Source organism: Rhinopithecus roxellana, chromosome 8 (assembly GCF_007565055.1).
Source record: "Rhinopithecus roxellana isolate Shanxi Qingling chromosome 8, ASM756505v1, whole genome shotgun sequence".
Classification (NCBI taxonomy): Eukaryota; Metazoa; Chordata; class Mammalia; order Primates; family Cercopithecidae; genus Rhinopithecus; species Rhinopithecus roxellana.
The window spans coordinates 121,322,401-121,327,143 of record NC_044556.1 but is presented as its reverse complement, the minus strand read 5'-3'; positions in this window follow the sequence as shown (position 1 = coordinate 121,327,143).

The window sequence follows — 4,743 nt, the reverse complement described above, 5'->3', positions numbered from 1 at the left end:
TCCGTGATCTTAAGGGAGGGCCGAATGGTGAGTTAGAATACAGCTGTTGGATTGGCAGAACATAAACCCTTCCTGCCCCTTTACCCCACCCTCCTCCACGTCATAGTTCTGGCAAAGCCCTAAAACTTACGGGAAGCACATGATAGCGTCGCTCTTGCCATTATAGTCTGTAGAGGGCGCCAAATCACCCCAAATCAGCTTTCTCAGCGAAACAGGAGTTCTACTTTTGGAAACAAACTTCTACACCCTGACTCTTGCTTGAATTACCATAGGAGCTGTCCAAAGGAGAAAGTTATTTAGATGACCATTACCTCATCAAGTTCTTTCATGCTTGGAGTTCTCCAACCCCAGAAATGATTTTAAAGTTCAGGACTTACAAGGAATTTAAGCTGTTTTATCCTTCAGGTTGGATCAGCAGAGGGAGCTGGTGAAATGTGTTTGAGAAAGCATAAAGCTAATTTTAGATATTAACCTAGGGCACAAGAAAGGTAGTAATTATAGAAGCTGTGGCAGTAATAGAAAACTTACTTTTTTTCCTTCCACTGTGTGCTTGGAAGATAACATAACAGACCATATTTAGGACTTGTGCTTAGGGATATTTTCCAACATGGTTCACTGAACAATTTCTAAACCACATGTGCTTGTGACTACACATGCAAATGCCTACAGGAGTGAGGAGGGTAACATACTTGAGGAAAGTGGGTCAGATATGATCTGACTGGAAAATACTTTCTCTGTCTATTCAATTTAGCTAAATATTGCTATTTAATAAAATGAGCCCAATATGGCAAGGCCTTAGGCTCTTTTCAGTAAAAGCTGCAAATGCAGATTTTAATATAAAATCTTCTGTTGGAAGCAAATACTTTCTTTTGAAAAATATCATGGAATATTTTGCAGCCATAAAAAGGAATGAGATCATGTCCTTTGCAGGGACATGGATGAAGCTGGAAGCCATCATCCTCAGCAAACTAACACAGGAACAGAAAACCAAACACTGCATGTTCTCACTCATAAGTGGGAGCTGAACAATGAGAACACATGGACACAGAGAGAGGAATGACACACACTAGGGCCTGTTGTAGGGTGGGAGGTGAGGAGAGGGAACTTAGAGGAGAACGGGCCAACAGGTGCAGCAAATCACCATGGCACACGTGTACCTATGCAACAAACCTGCACGTTCTGCACATGTATCCCTTTTTTTTCTTTTTAGAAGAAATAAAAAAGTTTTAAAATGAAAAATGAAAAATATTGTGACTGGAGTTAGTTCCTTCTGGTGGGTTCATGGTCTCACTGACTTCAAGAATGGAGCTATGGACCTTCGCGGTGAGTGTTACAGCTCTTAAAGATGGTACAGATGCAAAGAGTGAGCAGCAGCAAGATTTATTGTGAAGAGTGAAAGAACAAAGCTTCCACAGCATGGAAGGAAACCCGAGATGGTCACTGCTGCTGACTGGGCGGCCAACTTTTATTCCCTTATTTGTCCCCTCCCATGTCCTGTTTCTGTTCTATCAGAATGCCATTTTCTCAATCCTCCACGTGATTGGTTACTTTTAGAATCCTGCTGATTGATCCATTTTACAGAGTGCTGATTGGTGCATTTTACAAACCTCTTGCTAGCTACAGAGCACTGATTGGTGTGTTTTTACAGGGCACTGATTGGTGTATTTTACAAACCTCTTGGTAGCTACAGAGTGCTGACTGGTGCATTTTACAATCCTCCTGTAAGAAAAGTTCTCCAAGTCCCCACTCGACCCAGGAAGTCCAGCTGGCTTCACCTCTCAATATCAAGCCCACAGATAGGACAAAAGAACAGTTTTCATTAATAAACACCAATATCTCCTCCTCCTCCTCCTCCTCCTCCTCCTCCTCCTCCTCCTCCTTCTTCTTCTTTCTTCTTCTTCTTCTTCTTCTTCTTCTTCTTCTTCTTCTTCTTCTTCTTCTTCTTCTTCTTCTTCTTCTTCTTCTTCTTCTCTCTTCTCTCTTCTTTCTTCTTCTTCTTCTTCTTTCTTCTTTCTTCTCTTCTTCTTCTTCTTCTTCTTCTTCTTCTTCTTCCTCTTCTTCTTCTTCTTCCCCTTCTTCTTCTTTCTTCTTTCTTCTTCTTTCTTCTTCTTCCTCTTCTTCCTCTTCTTCTTCTTCTTTCTTCTTCTTTCTTCTTCTTTCTTCTTCTTTCTTCTTCTTTCTTCGACAGTGTCTCACTCTACTGCCCAGGCTGGAGTGCAGTGGCTAGGTCATGGCTTCACTGCAACTTTCACCGCTTGGGCTGAAGTGATCCTTCCACCTCAACCTCCTAAGTGGCTGGAACCACAGGCACAAACCACCATGCATAGCTAATTTTTAAAATTTTTTTGCAGAGATGAGGTCTCACTATGTTGCTCAGACTAGTCTTGAGCATCTGAGCTCAAGTGATCCTTTTGCTTGGCTTCCCAAAGTGTTGACATTACAGGTATGAGTCACTGGGCCTGGCCTGTGGTTTTTGTTGTTACGATTTTTGTTTTTTGGATATTAGCATCTCATCAGATACATGGTTTGCAAATCTTTTCTCCCATTCAATAGGTTGTCTCTTCACTCTGTTGATTGTTTCCTTTGCTGTGCAGCTTTTTAGTTTAATATAGTCTCATTTGTCTATTTCTATTACAGTTGTCTGTGCTCTTGGGGTTTTAGCCATGAAATCTTTGCCTAGACTGATGTCCTGAAGTGTTTTACCTGTTTTTTTTTTTTTTCTAGTAGTTTTATAGTTTTGGGTTTTAAGTCTTTCTTTCTTTCTTTCTTTCTTTCTTTCTTTCTTTCTTTCTTTCTTTCTTTCTTTCTTTCTTTCTTTCTTTCTCTTTCTTTTTCTCTCTTTCTTTCTCTGTTTCTTTCTCTCCTCCTTCCTTCCTTCCTTCCTTCCTTCCTTCCTTCCTTCCTTCCTTCCTTCCTTCCTTCCTTCCTTCCTTCCTTCTTTCCTTCTTTCCTTCTCTCTCTCTCCCTCTCTTTCTTTCTTTCTTTTTTTCATGGCATGATCTCAGCTTACTGCAACCTCAAGTTATTTTCCTGCCTCAGCCTCCCAAGTACTTGGGATTACAGGCATGTGCCACAACGTCCAGCTAATTTTTCTATTTTTAGTAGAGACAGAGTTTCACCATGTTGGCCAGGATGGTCTCAATCTCTTGACCTCATGATCCACCTGCCTCGGCCTCCCAAAGTGCTGAGATTACAGGCATGAGCCACTGCATGCAGTCTTATGTTTAAGTCTTTAATTCACTTTGTGTTGATTTTTGTATATGAGAAGAGAAAGGGATCCAGTTTCATTCTTCTACATATGGATATCCAATTTTCCTAGCACCATTTATTGAAGAGGGTGTCCTTTCTCCAATGCATGTTCTTGGTGCCTTTATTGAAAATCATTTGGCTATAAGCACACGGATTTATTTCTGGACTTACCATTCTAGTCCGTTGATCATGTCTGTCTGTTTTTATATCAATATTATGCTGTTTTGGTTAATGTAGTCATATATATATATGAATATTTTCATATTTTTGGGCACACATTTTTTTTTTGAGACAGAGTCTAACTCTGTCACCCAGGCTGAAGCACATTTTTTTTTTTTGAGACAGAGTCTAACTCTGTCACCCAGGCTGAAGCACAGTGGCATGATCTTGGCTCACTGCAAGCTCTGCCTCCTGGGTTCCTGCCATTCTCCTGCCTCAGCCTCCTGAGTAGTTGGGACTACAGGCGCCCACCACTATGCCCGGCTAATCTTTTATATTTTTAGTAGAGATGGGGTTTCACCTGTGTTAGCCAGGATGATCTCGATCTCCTGACCTCGTGATCCACTCATCTCAGCCTCCCAAAGTGCTGGGATTACAGGCATGAGCTACTGTGCCCAGCCCTTGTGATATATTTTAAAGTCAGGTAGTCTGATGCCTCCAGTTTTGTTCTTTTTGTACAGGACTGCGTTGGCTCTTTTGACTCTTTTTTGGTTCCATATAAATTTTAGGATTTTTTTTTGAAATCTGTGAAAAATGACATTGTCCTTTTGATAGTGTTTGCATTGAATCTGTAGATTGCTTTGGGCAGTATGATCATTTTAATGATATTATTTCTTCTGACCCAAGAGCGTGAGATATCTTTCCATTTATTTGTGTCCTCTTCAATTTCTTTCATTAGCATTTTGTAGTTTTTCTTGAGGATATCTTTTACGTTCTTGATTAAATTTACTCCTAAGTGTTTTATGTATGTATGTATGTATGTATGTATGTATGTATGTATTTTTGGCTATTCTAAATGGGATTGCTTTGTTGATTTCTTTCACAGCTGGTTCATTATTGGTGAATGGAAATGTTACTGATTTTTGTATGTTGATTTTCTATCCTGCAATTTAACTTAATTTGTTTACCAGTTATAAGAGTTTTCTGATGGAATATTTAGGGTTTTCTCAATGTAAGATCATGTCATCAGTAAGGAGGGACAATTTGACATTCTCTTTTACAGTTTGGATGTCTTCTTTTTCTTTCTCTTGTCTAATTGCTCTGGCTGGGACTTCCAGTACTATGTTGAATAGGAGTGGTAAAAATGGGCATCCTTGTCTTGTTCCAGATCTTAGAGGAAAGGTTTTCAGCTTGTCCCCATTCAGTATGATGTCAGCTGTGGTTTTTCATACAAGGTCTTTATTATACTGAGGGATGTTCCTTCTATTCCGAGTTTATTGCTAGTTTTTATCATGAAAGGATGTTAACTTTTATCAAAAGCTTTTTCTCTATGTA